At 40.6% G+C, this 10,033-nt stretch overlaps 1 long non-coding RNA gene and 1 other non-coding gene across 2 annotated transcripts; one reads left to right on the top strand and one right to left on the bottom strand.

The window, feature by feature from the left end:
* Positions 1–2,323: 2,323 nt before the first annotated feature.
* Positions 2,324–3,007, top strand: LOC130995682 (uncharacterized). Its single transcript, XR_009092242.1, has 2 exons — positions 2,324–2,516; positions 2,825–3,007. It is a non-coding gene; the product is annotated as an uncharacterized LOC130995682 (long non-coding RNA).
* Positions 3,008–3,679: 672 nt separating this feature from the next.
* LOC130996300 (small nucleolar RNA R71) lies at positions 3,680–3,786 on the bottom strand. Its single transcript, XR_009092486.1, has one exon. It is a non-coding gene; the product is annotated as a small nucleolar RNA R71 (small nucleolar RNA).
* Between the last annotated feature and the right edge of the window lie 6,247 nt (positions 3,787–10,033).

The following is a 10,033-nucleotide window of genomic DNA, read 5'->3' as shown; positions in this document are numbered from 1 at the left end:
ATCTACGATCGTTGCTGCTCTAGCGAGAGTAATTGATTAATTAAGTGATCTCTCATCATAACTGGATTAAATTGGTACATAGGATTAATAGATTTATTGCGTAGATTTAATTGATGAATTTACTACCCTAGGATCAGTTGTCTTTTAATACTTGATTTTTCCTACGCGATTTTAATTATTGTTATTAGTGTTTTAGTTTAAGTTAATTAAACTTTCCTTCTTTCGTTTGCCTGAATATTACTAGAGTTTAATTAGGATTACTTAGAGTGATTCGTTATAATAGTCCCTGTGGATACGATACTCGGTTACATGTTATTTGTGCTACAATTGCATCGCGTTAGTTGCGGTAATTTGTTGCTAATAATTTAGTGATCAACTTTATGGCGCCGTTGCCGGGGACTATTTAGAATTTACTTTAATATATCTGATTAGACTTAAGCATTAGTTCAGGCGTTATAAGTTTTTATTTTATTTTATTTTTAGTTTTTAAATTTCTGTTTTTGTTTGTTGTCTCAGGCGTGTATGATCACGAGATCCAAAGGAAAGGAACATCTAGTACCTTTGAACTTGGAAATCGAAAAGCAGTACAAAAGAGACAACCGCGACAAAAAGAAGCAAGTAATGGCAGAGCAACAGAATAACATGGACCTTGAAACTCTTGTGCGAGCCGTGACACACCTTCAGAGGCAGCTAGACGAAGAGAGAGAGCGCAACCGGACTCCTCCACCAGAGCCACCACTGAATCACATGTATCAGCCTCGGGTTGATCAATTTCAAGGAGGCAGATGGGGACCAACTGTGCAGGCTAACACGTTCGAGCTGAAACCGGGATTGATAAACATGGTGCAAGCTGAACAGTTTAGTGGAGCGGCTTCTGAAAATCCGCATTGTAATACCCCGAACCTTTTTAATTTATTTATATTTTAATTACAATATATTAGAGATGTTTATGTTTAAATTAAATATTTTATGACGTTATTAAAACTAACGGATTTGATTTTTAAATGTTTTACAGGTTGTCCGACTCAGAGCAAGGATCCGCCCTAGCAAAAAAAAAAAAAAATTACTTATAAATAAATCTTAAAGAGTAAGATTAGTAAAATAAAATACAAGAAAACTTTAGAATATGTTATATATTAATATGTAAATTGTTTATAATAAAAGTATTAAGTAAATGGAATATTCTAGAATTGATTTAATAATTAATATCTAAGATTTTTCTTAAACAATAATAAATAATTTAAATATCTAGATTATTTTAATTGTAATAGTTACATATAAATACAAAAGGGAATTAAGCATTCTTGCTAAAAAAAGAAAAGATTGCAGAAGACTATCTCTGTCTTCTCTCGCTCGCTCACCTCCATCTTCTCTGTGTTCACCACTTTTCTTTCATCCCTCTCTTTGTCTTCAAATCCCAGCAGCATACTAAGGTAATTTCTCCTAATTCTTGTTTCTTCGATTTTGCTTGTTGAATTTGAAAGGGTTTTGCACTTCTCTTCCATTCTTGTTCTTCTTTATCGATGGCTAAAGGTCTTGAGTAGATATTGGTGGGATGGAGTCTGTTGTGTCTGAGTGAGGAGGAGGGATTACCGGAACAGTAGTTCCGGCGGCGTGGTGGCTGCCGGCATGTGTTTTGATGTGTTTTATTTTTTCCCCTGTTTTTGACAGCAGCAGGATCGTACCTTGCAGACCGTTTTTCATCTGTTTTCTTTCATCAAACCCCATCAATATAGGTACCATTAGAAAGCTATCGTCGTTGGCTTTCCAACGGTACCTTCGGATCGTCAATCCGACACCGGACGAGGGAGTTATGAGCCAATCAAGTCAGGGTGTCGGGTCTGTGCGCGAAGGTTTCCGCGCGAGTTTGAGTTGACCTTCCGGCGTCAAATCGATGCCGTGAGGGAGAATAAGTTTAGGGGTTTTGTAGCTCATGTCATAGACGTTCTAATCATAGGTTTTCTTCTTGAGATCTAAGGTCGAATTGGCCGGAATAGACGTCGAGATGTAGCTCCATACGTGTCGAATATGAGTTTTAATATGTTATGCTTATTTTAATTTTTATTTGGGAATTTGAATTAGATTTTTGATGATTGTTTCACCTTGAACACATAAATAGATAATCAAGACATTTGCTTTTAATATTATTAGCCAAGAATTTAAATAAATTATAAGGATTATGGTGATCTAAACTTAGTATATTATACAATTAAATGATATGATTATAATGAAGTTAGATTAGTATAATTTATACTAGTAATTGAAACTATGGATTTATAATTTGTAGATTCATAAATTTTCAAATATGGTCTTCAGTTTCAAGTGTATTGTAGAATTTTCAAGAATATATTCAAGAGAGATTAAAAATATTGTTTAAAGAAATGAGAGCTTATTCAAGGATAAGTGCTTGTAATGAAACTAAGTTTAAAGTGTTTCAAGTGCTAGGAGCGGCGCATCCAAGGCTCGAGGAGGACAACCGAAGCAAGCTTGAAGAGGTTTGAATTCAATCACTTAAGGTGGGGTTTACGTTTATCTGTAAGCGTAGTTGTTACATGGTTATAATCATTGTTGTGTTGTGCGTCATTCATATGAACTAATGGGACCCACAAGGGTCGGATCCACAAGGGATCAAAGAGCTGAACGGCCCACAAGGGGTCAGGTCCACAAGGGACCGAGACTAGTCTCACAAGATGTCAGCTAAGTGAAAAATTATAAGAGTTCAACATGTTATGATTCATTACACAATTGGTTATAACTGCTTGCAGTGTTTACCCCACTGAGTGTGCTTGCACACTCATACCCAATTGCTTATGTTTCTTTTCAGGTTAAGGAGTTGACGGCAAGACGGCAGACATGGAGCTCCACATTCTCCCGTTCTATTATATGATGAAGTATTATATGTTGCTGTTTTTGGTAAATATATCTTGCTACTAACCAACTTAGCCTCTTCCAATTTTGGTGGGTCGAGACTTTATATATATTGGTTTATGATCATGCATTTTGATGACGGCTGTGACCGAATATATATATATATATATATATATATATATATATATATATATTCTGTTTACCATATGTGTAGTTACGAGCTGTGCCTCGAACACGTTAATTATAATATTAAACTTGATGGTTTTGCATGTACTCCACCTTTTTATATATATAAATATGATGCTTAGATAAAGTTATTATTGAATGTCATTTATATAACTTACAGCTTCCGTTTTGGCAGGAATATTATTGTAGTTTTATAGCTTCTGTTACATATTTTTTTATATTGGAAAAGAGAAATAAAATTTTGATAATTTTTCTATTACACATATAGTAATATTTATTAGATTACTATATAAAAAAAAGGGAATTCTTTTTCTATTTTTCTTTATAGCCTATACTTAAATTAATATTAGATAAATGAAATAAATGAATATTTTTGGTAGCATCTCCTATTCGCAAGGGATGGGGGCGTTACACGCATGCTCACATCACTCAGTTTCTAGATATCTGCGACACTATTAAGCAGAATGGAGTGCCACCTGATGCCATCAGAATGAAGATGTTTGGATTCTCTGTCAGGGACAGAGCGAAGGAGTGGTTCAAGAGTTTGGACAGAGGTGCTATTACTGGATGGGAGGATTTGTGTAGAGCTTTCCTGGCAAAATATTTTCCTGCTTCTAAAGCTCAGAAAATCATTGCGGAGATTTCTCACTTTTCCCAGCTAGGAGATGAGACCATTCATGATGCCTGGGAAAGATTTCGTGAGCTGCTCAGGAACTGTCCACAACATGGTTTTACGGAGGATCAACAAATCATTCACTTTTATAATGGTTTGACTGGTCTGACAAAAAGTATGGTGGATGCTACTGCAGGTGGATGTCTTCTCCATAGAAATACCAAGGAGGCTTATCGTGTGATAGAAGAGATGGCCTCCAACAGTTATCAATGGCCGAATGACAGAAATTCTACGAGAAGAATTGCAGCTGTAAACGAGGAGAGAGATGATTTTAAGGAGAAATACGAAGCTCTTCAAAAGCAGTATGACTTGGAGAGAAAAGCACTGCTAGCGAAAATCCCTCAGCAGCCGATTTCATCCGATGTAGCACAGTTTGAAGATGCTAATTTTGTCCAGCGGCAGTACCAATTCCATAGGCCAAACTATCAGGGACATCAGGGCGGAAATCCACCGTACCATCCAAATAATAGGAATCATCCAAATTTTTCCTATTCAAATCCCAACAATGCTTTGCAGCCTCCACCTGGATTTTCTGTTTCTAGTGGGGGAATCATCAATGAGCCAAAGAAAGAATTAATGGAGGAAATGATGAAGCAAGTATTGGTGAAGGTCACCGGAATGGAGGCAAACTCGACAAACTTGGGAACCAAAATGTTCAGCATGGAGCAAAATGTGTCAGCACTATCCAAGCAAGTGCAGATTTTAGAGAATCAAGTTGGTCAAATGGCTAACCAAGCAGCTGCACAGCACAAGCCGGGCCACTTTCCTAGCAACACTGAAATTAATCCCAAAAATCAGTGTAATGCAATTCATCTAAGGAGCGGAACTCAATATCAAAATCATGCAGACCAGAGGAATCTCCATTCTTCTGCAGATCAGAGGAATCACCATTCCTCTGTAGAACAGCGGGATCAGCCAGCGCAGCGAGATCAGCCAGCGCAGCGAGATCAGACGGAGCAGCGGAATGGCGAGGAAAAAGGTATCGAGATAGTTGAGGAGGATGACTTGGAGACAATTGTGCGCGATTCACCGTCTACTTCTAAAGAATCATCGAATACCTCTGCTACTAAGAAGCCTATTCCTACTCCTACGTTTCCTAGGCCAGAGTACAAGCCTGTAGCACCCTTCCCGAATAGTCTGGCAAAGCCAAAGATGGATCAGAAGTTAGCCAAGTTTATGGAGATGTTTTCAAAGCTTCACATCAACATTCCTTTACTTGATGCTTTGAGAGATATGCCAGGCTACGCCAAGTTCCTCAAGGATGCAGTCTCCAACAAAAGAAAGTTGGGGAAATACGAGACGATAAATCTTTCCGAGGAATACAGTGCAGTGCTACAAAGGAAGCTACCATTGAAGCAAAAGGATCCTGGTAGCTTTACTATCGCCTGTGTGATTGGAGGGCAGAACTTCTCCCGCGTGCTTTGTGACTTAGGGGCAAGCATCAATTTGATGCCTCTCTCTATTTTCAACCGGTTGGAGATTGGAGATATCAAACCTACCTCAATTGCATTGCAAATGGCAGATCGTTCCATCACATATCCCAAGGGAGTGGTGGAGGATGTTCTAGTGCAGGTAGAGCAGTTTATTTTCCCTGCAGATTTCGTAGTCTTGGACATGCCGGAGGACAAGAATACTCCATTGATCTTAGGACGTCCGTTTCTAGCTACGGGACGTGCGTTGATAGATGTTCAAGAGAGAGATCTTACTTTCCGCGTCAACGATGAAAAAATGACGTTATCCATCTATGATGCAATGAAGAAGCCAGCTGAACCACAAATCGAGGATTGCAACTCAATTGAGTCTGTAGTAGATTTCCCTGCAGCCGTGAAGGATCCTTTGGAGGAATGCATCACACAGTCATTATACCCTTATTCCAATCTAGACGAGGCGTGTGATGAGATCTTAGATTATATTGCAGAGCTGGAGGCCGTAGAGAGACATCCCATCGATCCTGTGCCTTACATGGATATTCGCAAACCTGTGGATGGGGGAAGGAAGTTGGTGGAACAAGAATTCTCTGCGCCAGAAAGATCAGCCGGGCCAGAGGAATCCGCCGGGCCAGAGGAATCAGCCAAGTCAGAGGAATCAAGAAGGCTAGAGGGATCAACCGGGCCAGCGGCCGCACCCAAAATTGAGCTGAAACAACTTCCAGAGCACTTAAAGTACCAATTTTTGGGTGAAAATGAAACTTTTCCTGTTATTGTGTCTGCCTATCTATCTCCGTTGGAGTTGGAAAAGTTGATGCGAGTTTTGAGGAAATACAAGTCTGCTATAGGATGGTCTATTTCTGACATCAAAGGAATTAGTCCTTCTATTTGCATGCATCGTATTCTATTGGAGCAGGAATACAAACCTAAGGTGCAGCCGCAGAGACGTTTGAATCCAGCTATGCAAGAAGTGGTGAGAAAGGAGGTGCTGAAGTGGTTGGATGCCGGCATTATCTATGCCATTTCTGATAGTGAGTGGGTGAGTCCCACTCAAGTTGTCTCCAAGAAGGGAGGCATGACAGTAGTTAAAGATGAAAAAGATGAGCTCATAGCTACGAGGCTGGTCACAGGATGGCGCGTGTGCATTGATTACCGAGCATTGAATGCAGCCACACGAAAGGATCACTTCCCTTTGCTGTTTATTGATCAGATGCTTGACCGTTTGGCAGGGTATGAGTACTATTGTTTCTTGGATGGGTACTCGGGCTACAATCAAATCATGATAGCCCCGGAGGATCAGCATAAGACCGCATTCACTTGTCCCTATGGCATCTTTGCTTTTAGGAGAATTTCTTTTGGTCTTTGCAATGCTCCTGCCACTTTCCAGCGCTGCATGATGGCGATTTTCCATGGGTTGATTGAAAATATCATGGAGGTATTCATGGATGATTTCTCTGTCTTTGGATCTTCTTTTGATAATTGCTTGGACAATCTAGCTCAAGTGTTGCAGCGATGTGAAGAGACAGCACTCGTGCTCAATTGGGAAAAGTGTCACTTCATGGTTCGTGAGGGCATTGTATTGGGGCATAGGATCTCTGCCCAAGGATTGGAGGTGGATCGTGCTAAGATTGTGGCCATTGAAAAGTTGCCGCCGCCTACTTCTGTGAAATCAGTGCGGAGTTTTCTTGGGCATGCAGGATTTTATAGACGCTTCATCAAAGACTTCTCCAAGCTGTCCAAGCCACTTTGTGCTTTACTAGAGAAGGATGTGAAGTTTGTCTTCACCGAGGAATGCCGCGTCTCATTTGAGAAGTTGAAAGCCGCGCTGATTTCTACACCAGTGTTGATCACGCCGGATTGGAGTGCTCCGTTTGAATTGATGTGCGATGCTAGCGATTGGGCTGTGGGAGCTGTGTTGGGACAAAAGAGAGATAAGTTATTCAAGGTAATTTACTATACTAGTAAAACTTTGGATTCTGCTCAGAGGAATTACACCACCACGGAGAAGGAGCTGCTAGCTGTGGTGTATGCTTTTGATAAGTTCCGTTCTTATTTGATTGGAACTCATTCAATTGTCTACACTGATCATGCCGCCATCCGCTACTTGTTCACAAAGAAGGACTCCAAGCCCCGCTTGATTCGATGGATCTTGTTGCTTCAAGAATTTGATATGGAGATTCGTGATCGAAAGGGGTGTGAGAATGTGGTAGCCGATCACTTGTCTAGATTGGAGAATCCGATCGAAGGAGATGATCCGAAGAAGGCCATCAATGAGTTTTTCCCCGATGAGCAGATATGGGTTCTGTTATTTAAGGATCCTTGGTATGCAAAGTATAGCAATTACTTGGTTATTGGAGCTCTTCCCGAGGGGTTATCACACTATCAAAAGAAGAAGTTCCTACATGATGTCAAGTTTTATTATTGGGAGGATCCTTACCTATACCGGAGGTGCGCCGATGGCTTTATTCGACGATGTGTTAGGGAGCATGAATGGCCGAAGATCATTGAGGAGTGCCATAGCTCGCCTAGTGGAGGCCACTTTGCTGCCAACCGCACTGCCATGAAGATAAATCATAGCGGTTTTTATTGGCCTTCAATTTTCGCAGACTGCCATGCCTTTGTGAAGTCTTGCGATCGATGCCAGCGCATGGGCAACATTACAAAGAGGGATGAGATGCCACAGAACATCATTGTTGAGGTGGAGCTGTTTGATGTGTGGGGAATTGACTTCATGGGTCCTTTCCCTGCTTCTTGCGGTTTTTCCTAAATATTGCTTGCTGTGGAGTATGTGTCTCGATGGGTGGAGGCGATCCCAACTTCCACCAATGATTCCAAGGTAGTCATTAAATTCTTGCAAAAGAATATTTTGACTCGGTTCGGAGCACCGAGAGCGTTGCTTAGTGATGGGGGGTCGCACTTCAACAACAAGTTACTAGCAAGCGTGTTGGCAAAGTATGGAGTAAAGCACAAGGTGACGACTCCATATCATCCTCAAGCTAATGGGCAGGCAGAGTTAGCGAATCGAGAGATCAAGCAGATTTTGGAGAAGAGTGTCGCCAATAAGAAGGATTGGGCGAAGCACCTAGATGATGCTCTTTGGGCGTATCGCACTGCTTACAAAACTCCAATTGGTATGTCTCCCTATCAACTTGTCTTCGGCAAGTCATGTCATTTACCTGTTGAGATTGAGCATAAGGCATATTGGGCAACGAGGAGAATCAATTTGGAGTTCAAGGAGGCCGGTCACACAAGGCGAGATCTATTGATGGAGTTAGATGAATGGAGGAATGAGGCCTATGAGAGTTCCCGCATCTACAAAGAGAGGGCTAAGAAATTCCATGATTTGAGCATCCGCACCAAGGAAATCAAGCCAGGAGATGAGGTACTTTTATACAATTCAAAATTACGTTTGTTTCCTGGTAAGCTGCAATCAAGATGGACAGGGCCATATGTGGTGCATAAGAGCAATTGGAATGGGACGTATGAGTTGTTTGCCGCTGATGGCACTATCTTCACTGTCAACGGTCATCGTCTCAAACCATACTTCAAGTCAAGCGTGGATCGTGGTCTTGAAGTTGTCAAATTCAATGACCCATGAGTTTGAGGTATCGTCGAGCTCTAGACGTTAAATTAAGCACTTGTTGGGAGGTAACCCAATTGTTTTCCTTTCTTTCTGTTTCGTTTTGTTTTGTTTCTCTTTGTTTCTTTGTTTAGTTTGGGGGCAGGTTTTCTCTGCCAGTTTTCTGGAGGTCTTCGTGTTTCCAGTGCAGCCGCTCACTTCGCTGCCCTGTTCAGCGCCGCCACTCTCCCCTCTGCCGAGGCCGCAAACCCACCTTTTCGCCACCTCTCACGATGATTCAGTTTTTCAAATGCCGAAAATCAGGGATGTTTTCTACACTCTTCTTATTTCTTTTATGCCCTGAGGACATGGCATGCTTTAAGTGTGGGGGGGTGTTTTGGAACTTATATTTTTCAAAATTGGGCGAAATTGATTTTTCTATGCTTAGTTTTTGGTCTCGAATCTTGCTAATTTTTATAAATTTGTGGAAGAGAGGATGGTGTTCGATGTGAATTTCGGGTTTGTGAATGAATGGAGGATATTCTTATTTTACTTTTAATATATGTTTCTTGATTGTGCAAAGAACGATGAGTTTTGTTGCAACACTTTTGTAAGTTAGTAAAACGTGATTTGTCCGGTAGATGCTAGAAGGAGTGTTGTCATTGTGATTGCCTACGATCGTATCTTATCTGTGAAAATGTTGGACGAATTGCCAACTCTAAAAATTGCCAGCTCTGAAACATCTGGCCTGTTCTGAAATGTGATAGCTCTGAGTCTCTGCTCCTCTAGTCTAACTATGAGCATGGGAAACCACGTGAAAAGACTTTGGATTACATCCAAATGGTTTTATTTCATGAATTATGGCTCAACTGTCGAGAAATCTCAAGCACACAAAGTGTGAAAAAATGGTGATATTGATTATAAAGGCGATCACATTAGGGAATTCACTTCTAGCGGAGAATTGGGTCTGATCGAATTACTCGCATTACTCTTTTGTTGCTTCTTAAACTTTGAGTTACTTGCATGATTGAGAAATGTGTGTTGATTGTAAAGTTTTGAATTGACTTTGTGAATGAGTGGATGGAAATTTACATTGTTGAAATCAATTTCTTCCTAGAATTCATATAGATTTTGCTTGAGGACAAGCAAAAGGCTAAGTGTGGGGGAGTTGATTTATGCTTAATTTACACTATTTTTATGGGTTTGTTTGTGTGTGTTTTAAGTTAATCTTCTGGAATTTGGTGCGTTTTATGGTGTATTATATGCTTTGCAGGAGATTTAGGCTTTCAAGATGAAAGGATGCAATTTTGGAGAACTTTG

The sequence above is a fragment of the Salvia miltiorrhiza genome, chromosome 7 (genome assembly GCF_028751815.1).
Source record: "Salvia miltiorrhiza cultivar Shanhuang (shh) chromosome 7, IMPLAD_Smil_shh, whole genome shotgun sequence".
NCBI classification, from domain to species: Eukaryota; Viridiplantae; Streptophyta; class Magnoliopsida; order Lamiales; family Lamiaceae; genus Salvia; species Salvia miltiorrhiza.
The sequence above is the reverse complement of the archived record's forward strand: the minus strand, read 5'-3'. Positions and strand labels throughout refer to the sequence as shown.